Source organism: Onychostruthus taczanowskii, unplaced genomic scaffold, assembly GCF_017590055.1.
Source record: "Onychostruthus taczanowskii isolate IOZ18803 unplaced genomic scaffold, ASM1759005v1 scaffold127, whole genome shotgun sequence".
Taxonomy (NCBI): Eukaryota; Metazoa; Chordata; class Aves; order Passeriformes; family Passeridae; genus Onychostruthus; species Onychostruthus taczanowskii.
In genome coordinates, this window is record NW_024498429.1 from 804,000 (window position 1) to 831,757 (window position 27,758).

The following is a 27,758-nucleotide window of genomic DNA, read 5'->3' on the forward strand; positions in this document are numbered from 1 at the left end:
GACCCTGCCCTGCTGGGACCAAACCAGCCCAACAACACAGTGAAGCCAGAGCAGGAACGGAGAATTCCCACCTTTGCCAGGGTCACCCCCTTCAGGGCTGCGGGAGGAAGGCTCAGCCTGGCTTGTGCTGCTCCCAGAGGTTTATGGACAGGGATGGCAGGACAGTGATGAACACCAGCAGGTTTTCTTCAAAATGGAATTTAAATAACCTGGGGCATAAAGGAAAATTTGGGGAAGAAAAAAATTTGGTTGAAGAGGAATGACTCCTTTGCCGTGTTTCTAACAATATCAGCAAGGAAGCCGCAGGGGAAGAGCAGAGGAAGGTAATCTCCTGGGGTAGCCATGGCTAGCCAACCCCACACACACTTTTCTGCTCCCAGAAGTGTAGCTAGCCTGCAGCTAGGGCTGCTCACTGTCAGGAACAGTTCTGTGCAGTGGTTCAGAGTTCACTTGATACAACTGGAAAAGAAGGGAATGCAGTGATCCAGTCTCCAGCTGTTCAGATGTTTTACAGACAACTGCATTGTCTATAATGGTGGTACACCACAGGCTTTTGACAAAAGGAGAGGTGCTGCTGCAGCCTTTCTCTGAATCTCATCCTGCTGAGCTCGGTTCCTCCCAGCTTCTCTAACCACATGAAACCCAGATGTTTCTGTTTCTCTCCCACTCTGCTGAGTACGTTTGTACCTAGAACCCTTTCATTCTTTTTTCTCAATGCTCATTTCCCACTAAATATTCTTCTGTGTATCTGTCATACCTAGTGAATTAATTAATTTACATTTAAATGGATACACAGGGTGTTTGCTGTAAGAAACAGCCCCCAGACAACTTTGGCAGACAACTCTTACACTTCCAGTAGGCTGCAAGGCAATGGTTTAGTAGGCATTGCTCTGGAACAGGCTGCCTGTTAGCTCACACAGGTGTGTTCTTCTATTAATTATGATAGCACAGCCAAATGAGAAGGTGGCCACTCTGTTCCTCAGTGATCCTGCCCAAGGAATGCAGCTGGAGCAGGAAGTCAGCCATGGGGTACAAAATTGGTCATAACACCCATCACTTCTGGAGGGGTAAGAGAAATGGGACTGAAAATCCTTAATTTATTAATAAATTAATATATAAATATATTGATTTATTAATATAAGCTTATTAATTCGATAATATAACTATAAAATATATTAATCCTTCATTTATTTTAATTTATTAATATCAATTTAATATTTTAATAATATAACTGAATAAAATAATCCTTAATTTATTTTATCGATCTGAAAATCCTTAATTTATTTTATACCTTTATATTATATTTTTTAATATAATTTATATAAATATATATATTTTATAGTGAAAGCAACAGCACCAAGAGATGAGATAAAACACCAAGGTGTAAAGGAATTAATGATACGTGAAACTGTATCTTTTTGCTCTCTAAGTGATCCTGTAAAGGGTATCAAACAAAGGTCGGGAGGGAAACAACTGGGAAGCTGCAAAAATAGAGCAGGTAGGGAGAGGGGGAAAAGCACCCAAGAATGTCACTACCCATCTTTTTTAAATCCCCTCAGCAAAGTGTCTGATTGCCAGTGTCTCACCTGAGTGCCAGCCTCCTTTGAGCCACACTTTGCTGTCTGGAGCTGAGCAAGCCAGCATTTTACTGGGATTCTTTTCTTGCCAGTGGAAAATGCCTGGAAAGCAGGGAAGTTGTGCATATTGCCTGGAAAATCCTCTGGTGCTTTAGCATTTCCCACTTTGTGCCCACCAGGCACGCGTTTCACAGGCAGCAGGAGTGTCAGAGCAATGTATGTGCTCCTAAAAATTCTTCATGTATTCCACCTGTGGGGGAGCAGCCACCTTTTTTTTTAATGCATGTAAACCTGATTTTATAGAGCAAGTGTGTTATTAATGCAGCCCATGTGCGTGGTGTGGTCCAATCCTGGCATCCCAGGACTGCAGGCTTGTCCTGAATTCGGGACTTCCCTGTCTGACACAGGAGGGATCACTTGGCAGGCTGCTGCAGTCAGCAGTAATTTATGCCTGCATTTTATCTTACAGTAACAGGAAGAAAAATAATAGGGCTATAGGTCAGGTGAAGTACAGTCAGACAGCCCAAATTTTCCCCTGATATGTACTTAATACAAGAAATAGCACATATATAGCAGCTGTAAGAGTCACTTGCTAATAATTAAGTATTTATGATTTCATCTCCTTGCCAATTTTAAAATGCAGACTGAAGGAGGCAAAACATATTAATCTGATGCACAGAGCTTTTGTTTGGAAAAATAAAATCTCCCTTTACAAAACCTGCACAGCCATCTAAAATACTGTTTACTTCCCTCTACAGTTCTGTTTAATATGTATTTGGGACTAGAACATACCATTTAAATGCTGACTCTCAAGTGTAATATTCTTCCCCCTGCTCCTTGTGGAAAACAGAATTTTTTGCACAGAATCAAAAAATGAAAGAAGGTCACGACATTCTAGTGGGTTTTTTTATGGTTTAGGAAACCCTTCATTAAACTTTTAGAAGCCAAAGCCCTGAATGGCTTTGGGAGAAAGCAAAAACTTCAGAGTGCTTCTGGGGAACATCACCTGTAATTTATTCACTTTGAATGCTTTTTATGGAGCAGCTCAGGACAGATGCATGACATGATTCCAACGTCCGCAAACCCAAGGCATTAAGTAATTGAATCCATAACCAGGAGCTGGTAAATGGGGAGCTTTATGAGTTATTCTGTAAGTGTGACATGGAGAACAGCTTGCTTCACAATCATTATTTTACTGTAGTGCAGAAATCACATAATGAGGACTTCATGCTGTTAGGATCCTAAGCCTTGATTGTTAGAACATTTCAGTCATATTAAAAAAATGATATATTGGAAGCAGATAGGAAGAAAAACAGTAATTGGAGACTCAGCAGTGGGTTAAAGCCACAATTTATTTACCATTTCCCTTGCATTAGATGAAACATTAACAGGATTATTAATAAAGATTCTGTATTGGGTTTGTCACATAGCAGCAATGTGTCATCCCATTCTGCTGCCAAAAGCATGTCAGTATAGTTTTCTTAAGGCTGCAGAGAAATCTTCTCTAGCCTAAAATTACTGAAATATGTTAATTTTTACAGCTGCTTGAATTAGTACATGACCTTTAAACAGAGGCAAAAACCACACATCCATCTGATGATATTGATTTCTTGGTTACACAAGGTGCATGCATTAAGGAAATTGAATTACAAATTAAAATTCAGCACTACTTTATTAAAAATCAGGTGTTGATGAAAAGTGATTCTCTTTACAAGATGCTCTTCTAATTTCCATTGCAGTTGCTGTCACCAGCTGTAGACATTAGTCCCCAGAAAGGCTGGGTTTATTTTTGGTCCTGCTGTTATAATTCAAAATTTTTTCTTGGTTTTCACATTACTTTGCCATTTAGTTGAGAATACCTGATTCTCTGATCTATGATATTAAAAAAAAACAACAACTGTCCTCCTTCTGCTGTTGCTCAGGTGCCCAGAACAATCTCAGAAATGGGAAGGGGGGAAGTGCACCAAGGGGTAGCCTTTACCTCTGCAAATGTGAGCAAGTTTGGTTATGGTAGCAGAACACCTCTCATCAATTCACCTCTTTGCCAACTGAGCTTCAAAGACAGCTCACTATTTCAGGATAGAGGAAAATAAAAATATTCCTCTTAAAAATATCTCAAGTGGAATCACTCAGATTTTGCTATGGCAATTTCTCAAGGTAGGGACTTCATGGCTTTTATTTTTAAATTCCTGACATGAAATAATTATATAAAGTATTCATTTTAATAGTTCATAGAGCAACTGGAAGACAATTTCATAAAAATAATGTGTATATGACAATTAAGTATATAAAATCTCCTATAATTTTAAGATATTCCTAGTTCATTTGCTCAAAGGAAAAATGTACTATGAACAGCTTTTTATTTGTTTCTTTCATGTATTTGTTAATATACAAACACTTTTTTTTTTTTAATTAATATACCTTGGGTCAGTCTCAGAACGCAAACTTTAAACACAAACCCAGCTGCTGCAGATTAGATGAAAAGTCAGAAAAAAATAAACAGGAGGACTTCTGAGGTCAGGTTAGGGAGGAGATGGGAGCAGCTTGCTTTGAAATTATTATTTTAGTGCAGAGTAGAAATGGCATAATGAGAACTCCACGCTGCCAGAAGCTGTAACCCTTGATGGGTGGAATACAGCTGTCACATTAAAAATGACACACTGCCAGCAGAGTGGCATGGCTGCAGCAATCACAGACCTCACATCTGTGCTGCACCTGCCCAAATCAGGAGCTTCTTAGTGCAAGTCGAGGCCAAGGTTAATGGAATTATTTAACGTGCTTTATTGCAGCAGGGTTGTTCAAGTAAGTCAATGGAAAGGTACATTAGAACATATAATTCTGATTGACAGTAGAAAAAAATGAAAAGCCAGAACCTATTGTTCTAACAAATTGTCCTTAAGAACCCATTGCATGGAAAAACAGGTGTTTTAACCACGTTGTTCAGCTACATCTATGTACTTTAAAGAGAAATGCTTAAATTAAACCAAAGAAAACTGTTTTCATCAGGACACTGATGAGGAAAACCAGGCTTATGTACATCGTCAATGCAGATCATATATCTACATGAGCTCCATATTTCTTATGAAATCCTATTCCTGTGAGGGTGAGCCAGGTGTTCTTCACTGTATTTCAATTTTATTTCTTTATTATACCCCTCCAAATAACAGCCAGCAGAAGTGATACCTGCAAGCCTGGAACTACAAACAGGATTGTAGCTACCAACAGAAAGAACAACTGGCCACAGACTGAGCTGTTCTGATTCAAAACAAAATAAGAGCAAATCCTTTAAAAAAATAAGAGTGACATCCTTTCACTGTTGGTACTGTCCACTCAACAAAACTCTGCCTTATGTAGGAACTTCCACACTTCAGAGAGAGGAATAATGTGTTGAAATTCTACCAACCACTACTTCCTTACTGTGAATATCTCCATCATCATGACAACTTTGAATGTTTGGATATGCTTGTGTGTCTTGAGGGTGGCACAATCTTAAGCTCTGTGAAAACCCAGTCAGAACTCATTTGAAGTCTTTTTGTCACTCCCAAGGCGTCAGGAAGCCAATCAAAACCCTCATTATACAATTTAAAATTATCTAAGAAGTTTCTTGATACTGCAAATATTGCAGAAAATCCTAGAGCAAGTCAGATTACATTGGATTAAACAGAGAACCTTTGCAGAGTCTCAGCTGCATAGAGAGCATCTTCACTTCAGTAATTCATTAAGTTTGTTTAGTGGTTTGGGTTGGGTTTTTGTTTCGCTTTGGTCTTTTGTCTTTGGGAGGTGAGGGAGTGGTCCCCTCTTTCTCAGGAGAAGGAAGAACTTCACTGCTGGGATTTAACCCCAGCCAGCAGCAAAGCTCCACACAAGGGTCACACTTCCCCCACCCAGGGTGGGACCAGGGCCACAACTGGAAAATAAAAGAGAAAACCCACAATGGAGATAGAGACAGTTTAACAGGTGAAGAAAAAGCTCCCCAGACAGGGAAAGCAAAGCAAGAATTCATTCCCTGCTTTCCATGGGCTGGTGCTGAGCACCCCCATCACACACAGGGGGATTGGGAAGGCAAAATTCATCACAGCCACTGTTCCCCACCTGTCCCCTGTCCCTCAGATTTACCTGACCGTTGGGTCACCTGGAGTCAGCTGTGTCCCCTCCCAAATTCTTGTGCACTTCCAGCCTCCTCCATGGTGGGGAAGGAACAGAAAAGCCTTGCCTTTGTGTAAGCCCTGCCCAGCAGTAAAAATCATCCTGTATTTCAACACTGATTCCAGCACAAATGCAAAACACCCTCACACTGGCTGCTGTGAAGAACACTGACTGAATGCCAGCAGAAGTCCTAATATTCACTAATTAACACTTGGTGACAGGAGAAAAGGAAAAGTTATAAGGTTGTAAGGAACTCTGAATGTGTTCAACAGAAACAAGTTAAAAGGAAACAGCAATAAGGAGAAGGAGAATAAGGAATGTCACAGGTCATAGGTCAAGGAGAAGTCTGTGTTATTGTGGACTCCTGGTTTTGGGACTGGAGGGAACACAAGGAAAGGAAAACAAACTGGCCACTGCCATGGGCAGAACGTTACCAGAGCTCTGGGTCACTTGCTGCTTTTTGTTTGTGGTTTGGGTTTTTTGTTTGGGGATTTTTGCTCATTTTTTTAGTTTTGCTTTTGTTTTTTTAAACCTTTGTATAAACTATTTAAAACATGAGGAGGACATGGAAGCCTGTCTAGAGGGAATATTCTAGTTTTACCATGAGCCCTGGTATTCTGGTTTTACCATGAGCCCTGCCTAGAGGCAGTGGATGATGTGATGCACCCTCATGTCTGCCAGAGTCTCTGTGTCTGGAGGGGGGATAGAAAAACAGGGAAAAAATTAAAAAAGATAAATGCCCCGTGTGTCATATTGACAGCCTTGAGCAATCAAAAACCATGAGTCAGACTCAAAAGTACCATAATTTTAATCTAATAAATCTGAGAGCTGAAGTAACAAAATGACAAATCTGATTAATTTTTTAATGTTTTGAGATGCCTTTAGATCCTATTTTCCTGGCAACTCATTTCATTCCCCAAGTGACACTAGCATAAGAAGAGGCAGAGGAAAATCACCTCATAACAGCATGAATAGAAATGCTGCCTTTCCCAGTGACCTGCAATATTTTGAGTCCCCCTGTTGAGGAATACAGCAGATTATGACTTGGCTTCACAGCTTTATTAAACTCCACGAGCACTGATTGCCATGAAATCATTTACAGGAGCAGCAGCATTAGAGATTTCAGTGATAAAACCCTACAGACATCCTTCAGTGGAAGCTCTGCTCCCATGTCCCCCACACACCATGGGAGACTGCAGATACCTCTGGTACCAACTCCTCTCCTCCTGCCAGCAAAAAACCACCAGGCTTCATGGAAGGAAAAAGAGAAATGCAGCTGACCTTGCAGCTAGACACCTCTGTGTCTGGCGAGAGGGATAAGGAGCTAACACTGAAAATATCACATACCTGGTGAGGCAAAAGGTCATTTACTGAATGTAAGTGGGAATTTCAATAGGTCTCTATGACAGAGCTCACAGCCCAGGGGAGTTTAGATGATTCACTAAAAAGTAAATTGGACTTGTGCACCTGGGCAAACAATTCAGAAGGAGAAGCCCTAGAACAGCTTTAAGAAGTACAGAACTGATTTCTGCCCTGTGCCATTTTTTTGCCCAGATTGAACAGTTAATTGGACAAAAAGCTAATAGTTATGATTTGGGTAGGTAGAACCAGGTACGGAAGACAGCTTTCCCACTCTTTGGAATGGCAGCAGGCAAGAGCAAGCTTGTAAGTTCATAGAAACTGTTCACAGAAACTGTTTATAGAAACTGTTCATACTGTTCATAGAAAAATACCATTTTACAACAGTCCCCCACTTTTCTAGACAAATATATTTATTTCAAATATATATGTAATATTTCAAATATATTTATTTTTATTTCTAGACAAATATATTTATTTCTTTGTACAAACTTATCTAGGTTAGTGATCTATGTGCAAAGCATCTCAAGCCTCACATCATTTCTCTGTCTGTCTCACTACAGCTTGCCACTAGCTCAGATAACCACTGAATAATTTAAACCACCAACACCTATTAAGATGAAGGAAGAATTTCTGTGGATCCTGTGCTGTTGTAACGTGAACATACTAGCACAGAGTGGAAAAAATATACACCCTTGGATGTAACTACCTTAATTTTCAAATAATTTGGGCTTTAAACATTAGCAGGTACAAAAAATAGAGAAAGCTTCATGAAATGAGGAAGTTCACCTCAACTGTGAATCCAGCCATTGTGATTTTAATGGATATGAAGTGATTTCTACAAGTACAGACTTAGCTCACTGAGCAGTTTCATATTTGCAAGCTTCATTAAATACACACACTCACAATTTCTAATTGCAGTGAAAACAGAGATAATTTTAACACCACCCTTTTTTAAATAGCTCAACTTATAGCATCAAATTGTGTCATGCATTGCCAAACAAAAATAGTGCTATCAGTCTTTATTTGACAATGCTGGTAGAACAAAGCAGTGCCAAGCTCAGAGCACAAAGCTGCTGAGAGGCCTGCAGCTATTTGTGGGGAAAGCTGGCAGTCATGGAAGCTTTTCAGAGATTCTTTAAAATGTGACAAAGGGAATTAAGGTTAAACTCCATGTAAGACAGAAAAATAAAGCAATAGGAACATAAACTGTAAAAAATATACAGTTTACGTTCCTGTTGCTTTATTTTCCCTATATTGAAGGTAGAGGTTATCTGGGCAACAAGATTTAACAAAGATAGAAAAATAATAAATATACGTGTTTCCAATGTTTTGTTATTAGGCCTTACCAAAGAATTTAATAAGTTGCATTTTTCTATTAATGCAATTGAAAATTTAATAAGTTTCTTAATTTATTACTTCACAAGACTTGAATTATAAAACAATAACATAAGCTGCACTCTAATTGCCTGAGTATGTCTGAAGATGACAGTGTGTTTAGGCTTTCACTTGAGCATCTAGTCTAAATATTTTAACAAATAGCACAAAAAACACTGCAGTTGTTCAAAGAGACATTGCGGAATTACTCATTTCTTTGTGACAAATAAAACCATTCTATTAAAGCATTATGTTCACTGTTATATTCCACATTGTGATAGGGACTTTCTTTTCTTAATACTAATACAGAATTCTGAGGCCCCCTTGAGAGCTTGTTAGGAAAGATTATTCCCACTAAACCAAGAACTGAAACAAGGCTGAGCTGGTGGTACCATGGAAGTTTAGGGGCTGTGTGGTATTTTCTGAGGTCCCTGTCGAAGGAAGGAAATGACGAATCTGACTCCAGGTTCTTAGAAGGCTAATTTATTATTTTATGATCTATATTATATCAAAGAATGCTGTACTAAAACTATACTAAACTCTACTAAAGAATACAGAAAGGATACAGACAGAAAGCTAGAAAGATACTACTGAAAAACTTGTGACTCTCTCCTCAGAGTCCGACACAGCTTGGCTGTGATTGGCCAACAAGTAAAAACAACTCACATGATGTTGGATAAACAATCTCCAAACGACATTCCAAAGCAGCAAAACACAGGAGAAGCAAATGAGATAAGAATTGTTTTCCTTTTTCTCTGAGGCTTCTCAGCTTCCCAGGAGAGAAATCCTGGCAAAGGGATTTTTCCAGAAAATATGACAGTGACAGGGCTGAGGCAGGTCTGGAGGGCAAGGAATGAGCTCAGCTCCTTGCAGTGTGACTGCAGCTGCAGGTGGGTCTCTCCAGGAGCCAGAGCCTGCTCTCTGCCCTGTCCCACCACACTTTTCCTTGAATGACTCTCACATCCATCCCAAGGCATCCTGGGCTCTGCAGCTTGCAAGAGGTGGCTGAGCTGCTCTGCTGCAGGTGGGAGCTGCATCTGGCAGGGGCAGCTCCACACCCTGGGCTCAGCCCTCCCAGCTCAGCCCTCCCTGTCCTCAGTTCCCCCTGAGCTCAGCCCCCTCTGGGTTCACCTGGCTCAGATCTCACCAGCACAGCTCCTCCCCAGCACACAAGGCAAAAAGGATATTTTTTACATGAAACTCAGATTTTCAAATGTATCTCCCACTATCCCAAACAAAAGTTTTACTATCAGATAACATTTAAAAAGCATTTATATCTAATTTTGTGGTCTTTCTTGATGGTTTAATAATGTTGTTAGCTACAAAACTTTTACAGTACATAGGAGGTGACATGTGAGCATATTTTTTTAATTGCCGGTACTGCTTTCTTCACAGCAAGAAATACACCAGGAAAATTAAAACACTTCATATTGCACTAATAGACTGAGTGGGTGGATTGGTTGATTTGGGGTTTTTTAAGCATATTGATACTTCTGAAAGTCATAAAAAATATATTCCAAAAATACCATTATAAGGGAAACGGAATATTTCTAAAATGAGAACTTCTTAAATTAATCTGGTTTTCATTTAATGAAAACTTTCACTCCAAGCTTGAAGCAAAATCCTGTTTTCACCTGGATCCAAACTGAAAAAAAGTAGTACAGTTTTTAATTTTGTCCTTTGGAAGAGAGCTTTGTTGTTTAATTACCTGTACATCTGCACCCTGTCACCTGAAATAACATTATTCATAAATTTGGATTGTTATTATCCCTGTCTGGCAGTCTTCCCATCAGGCGGTAGAAAAATTGGGGCAGACCCAAAAGCTTCAGAGCTCAAGTAAATTCCAGTTCAATTTCAGCTGCTTACATAACATCTGTTAACTCTCACAATGAGAATTGCTCTCTCTCCAATAGGACAATTGGCAGCTTTTTTAAAGGTCCCAGCCCCATGTGGCAAAAAGGAGCAGATTTCTGGAATTTCTGGTCACTGTGAGGGGCACACCACCTTCTCTTTGCCCTGGCTGTGTTATCAGACCACTTGCTGCAAGAATACAAAAAACTCACTGCAAAGGATCTCAGTGACACATAGCAGTTCCTTCCTGAGGAAACAATCCAGCTATTCCAGAATTTTACAGGCTGCGTTGGTGGAGCTGAGTGATCTGGAAGGCTCTGAGGGACTGAAATGTCCCAGGTCAATGGCTCAAACCACCGGCCATTGGCAAAAGCAGTGGGGGCTTTGCTGGCCAAGGGGCTTTGGTGGCCAGGGGGCTTTGGTGGCCACAGGGGATTTGCTGGCCACCGGCCCAGGGCAGGGGGTGAACACCCAGCCCTGGAGGAGCCGAGCTGGGAGGCAGGGAGGGGAAGAGGCAGATCAGAAGCAGATGCTGCCAGGCGGGACAGGCTTTGGAGCAGGGCAGTGCCCTCCCCTGCACAAGTGGCTCAGCTCTGGAAACTCCCCTGGGAAGGCCTGGGATGCTCACACAGACAGCTGGAGGTTTTCATCCCTCCACATGGGCCACACCTGCCTCAAGTGCTGGGAGGGCCAGGGCCATGTCTTAGGAGGGGCCATAAACCATCAGAGCCCCCCAGAGTGTCCCAGGATCCACAGTGTGACACAGACAGTGCAAAACTCCCTCCAGGGGAGGTGCCTGGGCGTTCACCCAAACCTGGACCTGTGTTAACCCAGGGAACTTGGTGTTTCATGGGCTTCCCCCAGCCCCCATGGATCTAGACTTGGCCACTTGCAGCACCACTTCAACAACTGCACATTGAAATTGCAACAGCCAAACTTAGTCACTGGATCCAGGGAGGTGACTTTTCTACTCTTCTCCTTTCTGTCTCTTTCTTTTTCTGTCTCTTTCCCTAACTTCTTCTCAGAAGAGAAGTAAACCAAACTAGAAATTCCGGTCAATGCTGTAGTGAGTGCCTTGTTGTGCCTGGATATGTTCAAGTTGGCTAAGTTTGAGTTTGCTAAGTTTAAGTTTGCAAAGTACCTTATTTTGGGTGTTGTTTTAAAGTTTGCCAAGTAACTTATTCTACCTTAATATTCTAAACTTGGCAAGCAGAAGTATGTTACTGAACCTCCTGAGAATTTTGTAAAAAATTGAAAGTAAATCAGACAACCTTCCCATTTACCCATTGAGAGGATCAGTGACTAATTGATATCTAACATGGCTTAACTTCCTACCGAGACAAGCAAACGGTTTCTTCTATTCAACACACTGACTTTTTTTTGTTTGTTTGGTGGTTTTTTTGTTGTTGTTATTGGTGTTTTTTTAAGGGGGCAACTTCTGTTTTTTTGCAGTCAGGCTCAGAGTTTGAAAAAGGTGAGGAAAAGCAGGATGCCGTTTATGAGCATCAGTATTCAAACTGTCTTCCCTGGCCTGTTGCTTTCTCCTCCCTCTAAAGACATGGAGGAAGAACATGAATAGCAGTAGTTGCAGGGTCTAACAGTGCCATTTGTCACTGCCAAGATTCATCAGTGATACAGGATTACAACAGGGAACAACTAAAAGGTTAAGGATTTATCTAGAATATCTGAAATGGATATTAATCTAAGATAAATAGCAAAGTGATTAATGAAAATTAATGTTTTCTGTCTTCACTATAGTAGTACTGAAAACAAAGAAACTTGTTCCCTTTCCAGGAGCCATCACTGACCTCTTCACTTGCTAGCAACACTTAGAGTAGGTACATATGTTAAACATTTTGTATTTTGACTTTAGTGTGCAGAAATTTAGACAAAGAAATAAATGTGTTCTCAGGACTGGAGTGCTGTAAGCACAGAGGCAATGACTTCTGGAGATGAGTGTGAGAAACAGGTTTTAGTGTCTAAATGTGGTTCACTGCCTGCTGAAACTGAGACCCTCTGAGCAATAAAAAATTTCATAAAAGCTCATAAAGGCAGTTTTATTGGTTCTGTAGAGCCACGATCAGGATTTTTCTTTCAATATCTATCTGGTGCCATGCTTTTTAAAAGAATTATAGGTTTGCAAAGTTGCAGGAGGTATTTAAAAGGCATGGAGTTAAGGAGTGGCTGGGGGGTGCTGGGCAGTGCTGGGTTAATGGCTGGGCTCAGTGATTGCAGAGGACGTTTCCAACAAAAATGATTCCTGTAAAGATCAGTGGAAAACTGATGGGCCACGAGCAGGAGGGCTGTGAGCCTGACACGAGCCTGACTGTCCCTGCCATGCAGCTGGGTGGGGTCAGGGACAGACAGGGGGGCTGCACCAGCTGACTGAGCAGGACTGAGCACCCGAAAATCCTCTCTGGTCTAGCTGTCAGTACAGAACCCAGCCATGAACTGCATAGGGTTATAGAAGAATACTTGTTTGTTTTTTTTAATATGAAATCTCCAACCTGAAGTTTTTCATGCGTATTAAAAATAACAGCTTCTGCTATAGAAAGGAAGAATAAAAACATTATTATTTCCATGTTGTTTTTTTGCCATAAGTATGCTTTCTCTATTTTAACCTCGGAATGTGAACACTAAAAATCAACTAAAACATTTTCTGCTCTTATTAAATTATGTTTAACAAGATTTGAGTTCTTAGTGCTGTAACTTTCTGTCAAAAACACTAAAGAGACTTTTAGTTAGCATAACATTTATGTGGAATGAAATCAGCAGTATTCTTATAAAAATATAGGCTAAAATGTGTTCATTGCTATATTTCTCAATCTCAATAAAGAAGATGTATTTCTTATAAATTTCTTATTTAATCATTTTGAACTAGTATTTTTAAGTCATTAATATCTGGACAGTTATTTGGTTAAAGGAGACATCAAATACAGATACATATAATTAAATACAGTTGAAACAAACAGCATTCTTCACTTGATCCAACATTTTTATATTTAGTTTAGTGTTCAATAATTCTCTAATTCAATAACAAGTGAATCAGGGTTCCTCAGTCCCTGTGTAGATTTAAGGCAAAAGGAGTCCCTATGTGGATTTGTAATTATTTGTAATTTTATTTCTTGAACAAAGCCACATACAGGTAAGGGAAGGCAGAAAAACATTCAAAACATTAGAAACCCTAATAGGCACTTCTCTTAAGATGTTTGCATACATTCATTTTGGCTACTGTGATGCCTTTAGGGTGTTGACAAAGAAGAAAGAGAACCCTGAGAACAAGGGAGAATTTGTGCAAAGCAGTAAAACAGACCCATTCCTTTTGGAAGACTCAGAGAGCAGATGGTTTAAGTAAAGATGCTACAGCTACTTTTAGATCTCAGTAATCTTAATATAACAGGCAGGGATTTCTTTGCATTATTTTACTGACAAAATTTAAGTCATATTTTAAAATTACTGAAACACATTTTAAAAAGAGTTGGTTATGCAGATTTTGAGATTATGACCAGAAAATAATATTAAAAAAGAAAAGCAATGAAACTACTCTATATAACAGTCACATATCCTGTCCACGTTCAAATTTGTGTGAAACACTCTACAGAACCAAATAAAACTTACAAGCCCTGCACTAAAAGTCATTGAAGTGGTTCACATACACAAATCTAAGTTTCTGAAGGAACATTTCTATTCTCTACATCAGTTATGCCACGGTGGCACTCCAGGTGAAACAGAATGTGAGGCCAAGCAATTGGCAAATGATATTTGAAAATCTATGCTGTCAAAGGAGTATGCACAGTAAGAGCATTGGGAAAATGTTTGTGTCAACAGCATGTCCATCAACATTAACATATAAACACAGGCAGAATTTGGGAGAAACTCCAAGACACATAAGGTGACACAAAACATGACAGGGAAACATTCTGGGCAGAAGTTACAAAATTTTAAAAAAGAGAAAAAAAAAAGAGTAACTTTGTTCAAAAGTACTGCTTTTAATTTCAAATTCAAAAGCGACTGCAATTTCATTTTCAGCAATTTAATAAGTTAAGGAGAGCACCCTTAGAATGTTGGCAGAGCACTAACCCTCCTGTTCTTGGTTCATGAGCTCGCAGGCACTGCACTCCTCCGGGAGGGCACATCCTTCCTCTTTTACAGCCGAGCAGACAGAGGCACAGAGCCAGGGATGAGCCCCAGCCTCCAGACCGAGCCCAGCCTGCCAGCTCATAACTTTATGTTACACGGGCTCTGAAACCTCCCATGCTGAAACTCTTGAAAATTAAGCCCATTTAAAATACAATCAGCAAACACAAAGTGATACTGTCTACTTTAATTAACTGTCATGGCTTTAACCTCAGCCAGTAATTAAGCACCACAGCCGCTCGCTCACTTCCCTGCCCCCTTCCCACGGGGTGGGAGAGAATCCGAAGAGCCGAAGTGAGAAAACTCGTGGCTGAGATACAGCCAGTTTAGCAGGCTGCCCTGGGTAACCCAAAATGTCACTGTACTCCACATCTATCTATGCCCAAAACTGTAACTGAGTTTTCAAAGCCCCGTGCCCCGGCTGGAGATGGGATCGGGTTGCTGGGGTCTGTTGTATTTGCAGGGTGCCCAGACGAAGGCAGGAATGATGCATCTGACTCCATGTTCTCAGAAGGCTCATTTATTATTTTATGATACTATATTATATTAAAGAATACTAAACTATACTATACTAAAGAATACAACAAGGATACTTACAGAAGGCTAAAAAGATAATAATGAAACTCATGACTCTCTCCAGAGTCCCGACACAGTTTGGCACTGGTTGGCCAAAGAGTGAAAACAACTCACAGCAAAACCAATGAAACAATCACCTGTGGGTGAACAATCTCCAAACACATTCCAGAGGAGCAAAACACAGGAGAAACTAATGGAATGGTTTTTCTTTTCTCTGAGGCTTCTCAGCTTCCCAGGAGAAAAATCCTGGGCAAAGGGATTTTTTCAGGGAATGTGAATGCGACAGCGGTCCTTTGAAAAGCTGGGGGTCTCTTGTGCAGAACCACGCTGGCCTCGTGGACTTGTACTCCGGCAGAGGCGTTTTGGCTTCTCTCTCTTGGGGCTTTCCTGCTCCTTTCGTTCCTGACACAGAGCTGAGGCAGCATGTCTGAACCCTTCCCTTTCGGGTTCTCCGTTGGTTTTCCCAGAGGGAGCGTTTCCCGGTCCCGGCGTGCCTGGGCGGGTTCGGGCCCTGTGTGTGCCTGACGGCGGGGAGCGGAGCGGCCCAGCCCCGCGCCTCAGGGCAGCCCGCAGCAGCGCCCGGCCCGGCCGAGCGGCCCCCGCCTCTGCTCTGCCATCCCCCGCCGTCCCCTGCCATTCTCTGCCATCCCCTGCCGTCCCCTGCTGTCCCTTCCATCTCCTGCCGTCCCCTGCTGCCCCCTGCCATTCTCTGCCATCCCCAGCCATCCATCCCCTGCCATCCCTCGCCCCGGGGAAGGCGCAGCCCCTGGCGGATTTCACCTCAAAGGTTCAATCCTCAACCCCCGCTGGGCTCCAGCCCTGCCCCAGCCCGGCCGCCGGGAGCGGCTCCATCGCTCCCGGGGCTGGGCCCAGAGGGGCCGGGACAGGGCTGAGGCCATTGCCCTGTGCCCCCTGAGCCCAGCCGCCCTCATGGGGAAGGGGGATACCCCACCCTTCTGGGCTGGCTTTGTCCCCAGGGAGCTAGTGAGCCTTGGCAATTTTCTATCTAGTGATCAATCACGGTTATTTTTGCCTGATGCTGTTTCTCCTGTTAGTAAACTTATTTTTTCACTTACAGATATGTGTATTTCATTTCTCCTTATGGGTGGAAAGGGATCAGTTAAAGCTATCAGGGAAGGCAACTCACTGCAGAGTGTCTGCCTCTTGAATTGCCTTAACACAAGACACAGCCAAAGCCAAGCCATGCACACAAGCAAGCAAAGGAAAGCAAAGCAAAGTGAGGATTTCATTCCCTGCTTTCCAAGGGCAGCCGAAATTTCAGCAGGGCCCCATCAGGTGTCAGTGGTTGCTCCAGCACCATCAGTCCATCATCCCCCTCTTCCTCCCATTCCCACAGCTTTACACGGGAGCACAATGGAATGGCACACGCTGTGGGATATCTGGGTCACTTGGGTCAGTTGTGTCCCCTCCCAAATTCTTGTGCCCCCCCAGCCTAATCCATTTTAGGGCGAGGAACAGCAAAGGCCTTGACTTTGTGTAAGCCCTGCCCAGCAGTAACAAAGTCATCCCTGTATTTCAACACTGATTGCAGCACAAATGCAAAATACAGCCCCATAGTAGCTACCTTGGAGAAACTGATTCTATCCCAGCCAAAAGAGCACAGTAACAACCTCTGAAATTGCCTGACCCATACATAGCCATTTACTAACAGCAGATTACTTCAGAATTTTTCTTCCATTAATTCACTTCAAGACAATATCTGCTGACCTGTGATTTGACAAAACATTTTTTTTATTAAAACACACCATTATGAAATACAAAATTAGGCACTACAGAAAAGATCTCTTGAGGATGCAGTGTTGCAAAAATATATTCAGACTACATGCCAGAGGTTCTGTATCCAAACTTTTAGGATATTTTAGCTTCACTGTAAAAATAAAGCACGCAATGAATCATTCAGTCTTTCAGCAAGCTCCCCAAGCTAATCCAGCAGCACCAGGCTGGCAGCTGGGTTCAGCACACCAGCAAGAACAAGCTTGCTAAAGACCACGCTGCCTATCTTTCCCACAGTGTATTCCTTTTATTATAAATGTAGTTTGAAAGCCTGGCCTGAAGTGTCTGACAGTCACCAAGGAAATCACTCACATTGCTTCTTCCAGCACTTGCTGTCAACAGATTGGCAATTTCCACCTTCCTTAATGGGGAAAAAAAGGAAAATTATGTCAAGTAAGAGGCTGGAATCTCACTTGTTTACAAGCAAAATTTAAATCCATAGCTCTGTTTAAGAGGTACTAGATTGAGACCAGATCAAGCTTACTGTAATTTTAATTATTTCATTTTACTAAGGTAACATATTCTTCTTATAAGATTACCAGCCCTGCACCTCATACAAAGCATACAAGTGAAAATGCACATTTCTCAAGTTCCTCTGGGTAAAATTGGCTTGAGAGATTCTCTGAGGAATACACCCTGAAGAATTTCATTTTTGTGCAAGCAAACCAAATACACAAGAAGTTGTGGGGAGGGATTTGAGGCCATGCTACTATGCATTTTCTCAAAGTGGAATCTTTATGTTCTGAATAGCAAAAAGCATAGAAAAGCTATCTGAAGTTGCATGTGATGTGCCTCTGCAAGTTTGAGTTCATTTGAGCTCCACAAAGAAAGTTTAGAGCATCTTTGAAAAGAGAATTTGAGATTGCATGAAAAGCATAAACCCAATTCCTGCCAGAAGGCACTTGATGCCTTCAGATAAAAAAGAAAATCTAAAAGGGGTAAAAAGCACCAAAGCTGGATTTGCATGGGGAAACAGAGACAGACATTGAAACTCATTCTAAAGAATGATGCAAAACATTTTTATTTCTTTGCCCTTATGTTTTTGACATTTTCACTTTTTGCATAATTAAATCTTTTCCTACAGAGATTTATGACAGTTTTGTAAATGCTGTCCCTTTTTAGGCAAATACAGAAGACTGGAAAAAAGTGAGAGTATGTGAAGTAGTGGTGCTCTTTTCCATGCCTGTTCCTGATGGTTTTAGTTTTTGTTGAGGTAGAGACACAAAGAAATGAAAAACGAGACCAAGACTTTACTCTGTGTCTTTTTAACACATACTTATTTTCTCATATTATAGTTCTTGCAGCAGTAAAAAAAAATCACTGACAATTTTATCCAATATTTTTTTCTTAAATAAAATTTAACAGGAAGAAACTTGCTTTTTGCAAGCCCATAGTCATTTTCAACTGGTTTCAGCGGAGCAGCACTAACTTCCCAATCCTTTCAGGGAAAAGTACAGTGAGAAAAGGCAGCATAGAGTAAAGAGATTAGGAGAGCAGTTTACCACCACTTGTAAAAATCCATCCCATGTTGCTGCTTGCTCATGGAGGAGCTGATCCAGTACACACTGAAGTAAAAGCCAAATTTTCATATTTGAAAAGACAATGCTATACAATTATAGATAACTATTGCTTAAGCAGAAGCTGTTCTAATACTGCAACAAAGGGAGTTTTAAACCCATGCTTCCAATTCCAATTCTCAGAGTAGCAAGTCTTCAGACAGTGGAGTGCAAGGTTTTAAATATTTTATTTCTGAATAATGAGTAATAAAACTTAGGGAACTCAGTCATTTGAGTAAAAACTTTTTTTTTTTTCCTTTTTCACCCAGTGGATCTACTCTAAGGCCATGAAAAGATCATCAAATGGGATTGTTAAATGTTTACACATAGAGTGCGAACTGTGTGCATCCTCAACAAAAACATAAGATAGAAAGTAGCTCAATAAGAAGTTCATATCTGAAGCAAAAGAGTTGCATCCCAGGTGGAACAAACAGCCAGGTCAGCAAAGGCCTGTAGTGACCCACTCTTCTACAGTCCTGGGCTTTAAGCAGCACCAGGCAGAGGCAGCCACACAAGGGACCGGTTGAATTGCAGTGTGTAAGCTCACACACACCCAGCCAGGGCTTCACTGCCAGGAAAGAGCTCTACCTGGCAGAGTGCTGCCTCTGAAGGCTGAAACAGAGGGGCAGATTGTGTCAGATTCTTCAGCCAATGCATAACAGAGTGAATGGATCATGTATAAATTTATGCAGGGTACTGAGTGAGCCATGGTTATATTGAAATGCTCTGAACAACTGTCATAGAAAATGGATCAGTGAAATCAGACACATTCACACACCTTCATCAGCTAAATAAAAGTTCCATTCCTAGCTAACCATATTCAGCAATCAATTGGCTACTCACTGTTTATATGCACTGACTTACAAAATCAGATTATTCAATTGTCATAGCAACTGTATCCCAAATTTGGGCTGTCAGGGTATATGCAAACAATCCATCTCTCAATTCATACAGCCCCTCCTTGGGCTGATGCAACATTCTACACTGGGGTACTAGAAAAATCAGCAAATGCTATTATGTGTGAATGAAAAATGCAGATGTGCCCATAAAATGGCAGTGGGAGAAGGGCTCTCACTTCAGGTACCACTGATAGGTCAGACTGACAGAGAGGCAACTACACCTCCTGCCTCCTGCACCCCAGGCTTCCTGGGAAGGAAAGAGGGAAGAGTGACCAAGCACCTGCCTATTCTCCCTGCCAGAGCAGATGTGCCCCCTCTAGAAGAGCAGTGTAGCTCACCCAGGTGTGCAGATGAACAGAACAGTCACCAATCCCCACAGAAGGCTGTTTTTCTCTCCCCACATTCCTGAGGTGCATTCCACACCACTGCTGCAGCATCTCCTTTACTTCTCTGCCAGATCCAAGTTCAGAGGAGGGGATGAAGTGCAGTCACCTGGCAGAGGCAGGGACCAGGAGAGTGAGGAGATGAGCCATATGCTCCCTGTGCTCCTTGGCTCTGGGGTATTCACAGCCAAGTGGGGGTAGAATGGAGACAAGAGTAGTGCTGGGAAGTGCACAGGGAGAGAGGCACCAAAGGCTTCCCTCCAATGCCAGAAACAAGCTGCAAGTGCATCAGAGTCTGGGATATCCAGTTTGTACTAGTAAGAGCTGTGGGCTGAAGTTAACAGAGCAAATGTCCTCCAAATCCCACTGCTGCGAAATTGTTTTTCAACATTCACATGATATAAAGCTTTGTTTAGATCAGTCCGTATGTCCTGGAAGCATCTGAACCTATCAGGCACACACCACATGAGGCATTGTGTCCTCAGTGAGGCATGTCCATTTTAGACTTTCCAGGTGTTCCACTACCAATTTTCATTGAGTTTTGCATGGCCAAGGAGAAAACATGAACATCAAACTGCCACTTCACTGTTGGAGAAATTGTGAATTCCAAAAGTTTTGGAACATTTTTAAATGGCCTCCCCATACCTTTAAAAAGTACTGAGCTTACTAAAACTCAACACTAGCACTTTGACCCCTCCAACCTGGGTTGCACCTCAGGTCAAGTCCTAGGTACCATCTAATGCCACCTGAATCCTGGAGTAGTCAGCACTCAGTTTTTGAGCAGAACCATTCCTCCCTCAGTCCTACTGATAGGAAAGTCAATTCAGGACATTATTCTCATGCACCCATGTTTTTCTACCCATCAGTCATGAAAATCTGGCTGAAGGAGTGCAAGTGAGCTCCTTAAAAAGAAACAGAAAGTCTTCCACAAAGAAGAGTAGAGCCAGTGTGAAATGACAAACAGCAAAGCTCCACTGCCCTTCACGTGCTCTGGAATAAAGGGCCTGGCAAAGAGCTCACCCCTTACACTGAGCTTCCCAAGAGCTGCTTCTTTACAGGGCATGAATCAAAGTATGTCCAATTATCACCCTTTCTGCACCAAGTTTTGTAGCTGTTGCAGGTGTTGACCTTTTTTTTTTTTTTTGGTAATGTTGCATATTGATCTCTTATACTAAGAAGACTTGTCAATAATCAACTATGAGAACAGGAGAAAGGGAAACTCTATCAGTTCCAGTTAATTGATTGTAACATAATAATATGCACCATTTGGATACACATCTGTGCTATTTGATCTACAGTCAATCTATCAAAGCAGTGAGCTTCAGCACTCAGAGGCATTCCTGTGTAGATCTACTTTTTCAATTTTGCCTGCAGCCTTCTCTCTTTCCATTTGTGCTTTCTTTCCCAAAAAAACATCCCTTCAGAGTGACATGAAAGGAGTCCAAAATTCCACCTGTATTACTTTGTCTCCCCTCCAATAGAAAGACCAGTGAAGATTTCGTGTCTGACTTGCACAATGTCATGAAACATAAATTTCTGGGTTCTGGATGAGCTATTCTAACCAGCTACATGAAGTCAAATTACATGAAGTGCTTGCTTGAAATTCATTGAAATTCCTCTGGTTACCTGAATAGTTCTACAGGCTACTAAATATAAATGCAGTGCTAGATTTTAAACTTTAGCTTTTACTTTTTAATAAATCTGGAAAAGTGTAATGCCCTTGCCAAAGTCATGCTACGAAGGCAATATGCAAATATTAAATATGAGAATGAAGAATAACTGAAAGGTATTAAGTAGAAATTGCAAGTAACTGCTGACAGTGCCTGAAAGCTAATGATGTTAATTAACAGTATTCCCAGGGACAGGTCCAAAGAAGGAATGGGGAATGCAATAACACAGACCTGACTTTTCTGTTTTCTTTATAGAATTCTTATCGAATATAAATTAAGTCAGAAAATGGCAAGTTCCAATTAGTATGGCTAGGTAGCAAAGAAGACAAAGTAAACAAGAAGCTGTACCTTCCTCATAATGAATTCACAAACAGCTCCTCCTATTCTTTCAATTAAGCCTCCAATATAAATGTGCCATGCCCTTTCCTTTATCATGGGTATCATGGAAACAGAGCAAGCCTAAGTTCCATCATTATTTAGTCAAGAAGATGGATTCAGTTTATATTAAAATCTAAGACCATTCTGAAAAAAAGCACACTAGTGTGTGTTTTTCTCAAAGAGTTTGTATATCTGTTCTCTTAGTGTGTTGCAAGTCAAAGAAGTACCAGGGTTTCCAAATCCCAGTTAATAAAAGAGTATTTTCCTCAGTCAGATTCCAATCTCAAAAACAGAGCAGAGGGCAGTTCACAGCCCCATTGCAAACTCTAGATGCAAATGTAGAATTTTCTGGACAAAAGTAACACCACAGATTCAGCCAATACTCAGCTACCAATGTCAGCTATGTAGGTAGTGGGACTTACCAGAATGACACAGCAACACTTTATTTGGGTTTTGATTACAATACTCAGCTACCAATGTCAGCTGTGTAGGTAGTGTCTTACCAGAATGACACAGCAACACTTTATTTGGGTTTTGATTCAAAAGGAATTTATTTCTTTAAAATTTTACTGTTTCTGTTTCTGTCTCATCTGCTTTCACTTTGACAAATAAAAAATTTGCGAGGCAACCCATATCAAAACAATTATTTCTCACATGAGGCTGTGTTGAGAATAATAAAAAAATAAACGGTAGCTTCAAGAGATGGTATTTCTGACTAGTGCACAACACAAAAATATGTACAGCAAACAGGCAGGAGGTACAAAGCCTTTATGAGGGGCTGTGCTGGTTTTGCATGGCCTGGCTCTTGGTAGCAGAGGGACCATGGAGGTGACTTCTGTGAGAAGCTGCTGGAAGCTTCCACCATGTCCAGCACAGCCAGTCCCTGATGACTCTGAGGACAGGCCTGCTGCTGGCCAAGGCAAATGAGAGAGACGGCAATGCCTCTGGGAAAACATGTTTAAGAAGAAAATCAGAACAAAGAGGGGGCATTGTTAATTGCAGCTAGAGGAGAGGAGGAGGGGAGAACATGTGAGGGGAACAACGACAGACACGCCAAGGTCAGTGGGGAAGGAGGGGCAGGAGGTGCTCCAGGGGCCAGAGCTGAGATTCCTCTGCAGGCCACGGTGAGACCATGAGATCATGGTGAGGCAGCTGTGTCCCGCAGCCTGTGGGAATCCATGGGGGATGCAGAGATCCAGCCCCTGGGGAGGTGCCCACCCCAGAGCAGTGCATCCCTGGAGGGGCTGTGACCCAGTGGGAGACCCAGGGGACAGAGAGGGCCCTGCTGCCAGCTGGAGCAGCCTGTCCTTGGAGCACTGCACCCCTGGAAGGAGAGCCCCAAGCACGGCAGGTCTGGGAGGGCTGCGTGCCCGGGAGGGACTCAGGCTGTAGCAGGTCACAGAGAGCTGCTGCCCGTGAGAGTGGAGCCAAGCTGGAGAAGTTCTCAGAGAATTATCTCTTGTGGGAGGGAGCCCACGGCCTCACAGAGGAAGGACTCCTCTCCCTGAGCAGTGGAAATCTCAGGTGATGAACTGACCAAACCCCCTGCCCTGTCTCGCTGAGCTGTTAGTGGCAAGGAGGGAGGGGTTGGGGGGAGAAAAGGTGTTTTTAAGGGCTTATTTTAATTCTCATAATCCTCCTCTTTGTTGGTAATAAAATTCACTTGGCATCTCTAAATTTAGCCTGTATTGCCCTTGGAGTGTTTTCTCCCCTTCTAATATCAACTCACGAACCTTTCAGTCATTTTCCCCTCTCCTCTCCCTAGCTGTGGCAGGGGAGCATGAGTGAGCGACTTCTGTGGGTGTCTGGCATTTGGTCAGTGTCAAACAAGACAGGAGGAAACAACAGCAGGGAGATAGTCTGGGTATTTTGTCTGAGAAACGCTGTGTCGGCACAAACACCTTCCTCAGGTGGGAGCTGCATCTCCAAACAGTGGTACCAGCTGCACACCTGATCTTTACTCCAGGATTCCCCTCCTGGGAAAGGAAGGCCAGCCATGTGTGAAGGGTGGCCAAGGAGGGACACAGCACCTTGGGTAGGAGGGAGTTCATGCGGGATCAGGAGGGAAGCAGTGACACCATGGCTCAGGACTGTGCTTCAGAACAGCTCTGTTCAGGTTTGCTGGTTTCAGCACAGGGATCAGCTACTGGTGCATAAATCAACTGGGAATACCAACTTCTTTGGCACTATGAAAGTCCTCAAGAGGCAAATATTAAAAGTCACTTAATGTGTGTACTGATCTCTGCTTTGGCTCCCTGATTTGTAATTTTTTCTTGTTCAAACTGATGGATGAACTGAATGTTTTTAATTATTTCCAGGCTATGCCCTTCAGAATTGCATTGCTTTCCCTGCATACAGTACTTCTGTCCAGAGACTCCCTTGCTTCATTAAGATGGAAAGTCATTTCAGTTACAAAAAGCCAGAGTAATCGTGTTTTAATCAAGTGAAGTGCACACAAGCTGCTGCCATCCCAAGCACCCCCTGACACAGATGCAGCAGCACAAGGGTGCATTGCATGCTGCCTGTGGGATGGAGGAACCCCAGATTCCCTGCTTTGGAAATGACACCCACAGTTTCACCCAGATCCAATGTCTGCATCTCTGAAGCTGGCTTGGACAGAAAAAAGCACAAGAACAATGGAAGGCAATGGTGTGTTAGCACAGGAGAGGGGGAAATGAGGCTCTCTTTTTGGGAAGTGTTCTACTTCACCACAATTGCTTAAGAATAAGCCATCAGTCAGAGTCCAAGATTCCTCAAATAATATTGAAACTATTAGAACTTGTATGCTTGACAATGGTAGGATTTAAACAAAAAGCTCAGAATTCAGGACAAATGTGTTACCTGAGTTACAAAGGAACTCACACATGAAAGAAAGCTCAAAGAGACTAAAAAACCCCAAACCTCACCAGCTTGCAGAACTTCTTATATCTTCCAAAAATAAGGGGGGAAAAGAAGCACTTTACTCAAAGAGCCAAGATTAGCTACTTAGAGCTCCCAAGGCCTGGTTTGGAGACTGCCCCAGAAACATTCCACCATTTCCCCCAGTGCAAAGGAAATCAGCACCAAACCTGTCTGCCAAGGGCTGGACATGAACCTTTTACCCCCAGCACCCCCAGGCAGGAATTGCCATGTGTGGGAAGTGACACCACGCACTTGCAGCCTCGCTGGGGGCTCAGAGGGATAAGATTACTTAAATTCACTGCACAGGCTGGCTTCTTTCCTGATGTACAATTTAAGATGTGCTGCTGCTTTGCTAAGCCTTCTTTATTTGGCCTCATTAATTCCATCTGTATTAAAATGAGATGTTGTGTGTAGCTTAGATGGAACTTTGAAAACATTTTTTCAAATCAAATTGTATGTTTATGTTAGAAAAAGGATTTATAGCACATAGTTAAAACAGGCACACATATAAAGTCTGTTCTAATTAGGCCTTAATTTTTGCAGAAAATGCTTTTATTTTAGAGGTTTATATATTTCAACAGTTTTCCAGATGTGTATACTACATCTATATTTTTAATAGATGTAAAACCAAATAATTTATTATGGTAGCAATCTTTAACTAAATTTCTTTACTGAGTCATTTAATTCAAAGATGCAAACAACTGTACACCAGAGTAAGTTAGGATCAGATTTGGCCAGGTGTTTTATACCCTACAAGCTGAGTTAAGTTTAAATTATAAAAAAAAATAAAAAAATAAAAAAATTAAAATAAAAACAATCCTAATTTTCTGACAGTATTTTTGGGACAATCTTCCAGCTAAATTTTTCTCATGTTTATCAGATTTCTGAGAACTACTCTATTAATCATTCTGCAATTAAGTACACATTGCTGTCTCTGAGAAAAGCCCTAAGACTGGGGCGTATTTGGATAGGACTCTTGACACAGATGTTCCTGAAATGCCATAAGATCCATTGCAGAGTAAATTTCACAAATCTATTTGGATGAAGCAAACAAGAGCACTCTGTGCACAGAAGCCCTGTAAGGGATGAGTTGCAGATGCAGACTTGAAGTTATCATTTTTATTAAAAAATACTTCAGCTGTAGTTGAGTCTCAAACCAGAGCAAAACACCAGAGGCAAACCAAAATTAGGTCTTGAAGCAGAGACAGAGGAGAAGGCAGAATGATAAAACTATACAGTAGTACACAAGGAAGATGAAAGCCATTTTATTGTGTTGCTAGTCGCATTTGGAAAAGAAAATAAAGAATAGCTGACAGTGGGTTTCACTGTGTGGTAGGACTGGATAGAACACAGGCCAGGCTCAAGCCTGCAAAATCATGGTCCCACAAGTGGAAGAGAAAAGAGCGCCATGAAAACCAACATAAACACTCTGTAATTAGAGAATGAGTCTGTGTCTGCTATTCCCTCTGTGTTTGGGCACAGTGAGGTGTTGGCTTCATTGCATCTGGCACCTAAGAGTTATTGATCACTGCCTGCAGCTGCATGTACCAGACACCAGTGGTTTATTTATGACCAAAAATATTACCTTTTTGGCAATAATGTCAAAGACCTGGTAAAAAATATGGATAGTAAAGGTGAAACATAACAATAAATTTAGATTTTGATTAGTGTAATAGATTTGTGCAATATAACTTCCCTGACTTCACTGCACTTAAGAGGTTTTCATCATGTAGATTTAAATCTAAAGTGACAGATTGTATCATGAGAAAGACAACAAAAAGAAGCCAAATTTAGATGTCACAAATTCAGAAAACATCAAAGAGATTGGCAAGTGCTTCACCAAACATTTATATTAAGCAGGAATTATTGTTCTGATTACATATTAAAGCCAGTAAATGAATAACCATCTTTTTAAATGGTTACTCATCTCCTCCTAGCATTTATTATTCATTTTTCAAAGCAAAGCATATCACTACAAAATATTAATCTCTCAAATAAGTTATCTTTATTAAATACTACTTTGAAAACACAATCATAATTAACCACAAAATAGTTAGGTCTCATACCTGCTGTTTGCACTTTTGTGGGGTTTTATTAATAATTATTAGTTGTGGCACCAAATTTAAGAGGTAATTACACAAAGTGTGTGGGTTTGCTACAAGGTACCAGCGCTTGCTTTAAGTCAGAGCAAATGATCACAACTGAAGAAAACTAACCCGAAGTTACATTATAATGGACCCAACAAATGCTCAGTATTTGCATATGATTCCATCTGAAGTACTTCCCCAGTTTTTTGATAAGTGATCAAAAGTCTTTCCTCACCTATTTAAGTTTTCAACTGTAAAAAGCTCAAAATACTTTTGGAAAGGGAACACATCCCCATCTTGTAAGTAACTACTCCAAGTAGCTGTATTAATGATGCCTTAGAGCAAAGGCCAAGCAGCTCAAACAGCTTAAAATTAGGCCCTTAGGGTTAGCAAAAAAGAAGCAGCTACATTTACTGACAAATGCAACATTTTCATGGTATAAACAGATCAGCATGCTTTACTATCAGTTGTTTCAAGGTGATGGTGCTCAGGTTTTGCTGGGGTTTTTGGACAGCAGGTTCCTTCCGTGCCTTGCTCTGTAACACATTATACAAGAGTAGAATAAAAGTGGTTCTTTAGCTGATCGCATCAGGAACTGGAGAACAGCTCAGGAGCATCTCCTAAAGCCTGGTACAGCACAATCAGCCTCAGGTCTCCAGAACACACACAGGAATGCTACACAGAAATGCTACAAGCTCTATTTCTCTTTAGTAGGCACCTTCTGACTTTAATTTGCAGCTGAACATTTTTGAGAAGCAGCTAGGAGAAGCATTAAGACTCCTTCTGTAAGGTGTCTAGAGCTAATTTCTGATGAAGTAAAAACAATATGCTTGTAATAGGCACAGAATCACAATATCCCACACAACCTTGAGTTCATTGCTAACAAATCGCAGAAGTGCAGTTAAAGCTCCAACATAAGCCAAAAGCATCATGAACCCTCTTAGAAGAGCTCTTGGAGTACAGAAATAATCAGAGCAATTTTATTTAGACTCTACTACGAAAATTTGTAGGTCTGATTTCAAAAATAAAGCATGACTGATCATCTAGGCTGGACTTGCTACCTTCAC

General features: G+C 41.5%; 1 protein-coding gene and 1 long non-coding RNA gene across 3 annotated transcripts in view; one reads left to right on the top strand and one right to left on the bottom strand.

Moving 5' to 3' along the window:
* CHST8 (carbohydrate sulfotransferase 8) overlaps window positions 1-27,758 on the top strand; it is a 140,929-nt gene that overhangs the window by 108,709 nt on the left and 4,462 nt on the right. The window lies entirely within an intron of this gene.
* LOC121331646 overlaps window positions 1-27,758 on the bottom strand; it is a 110,078-nt gene that overhangs the window by 60,948 nt on the left and 21,372 nt on the right. The window lies entirely within an intron of this gene.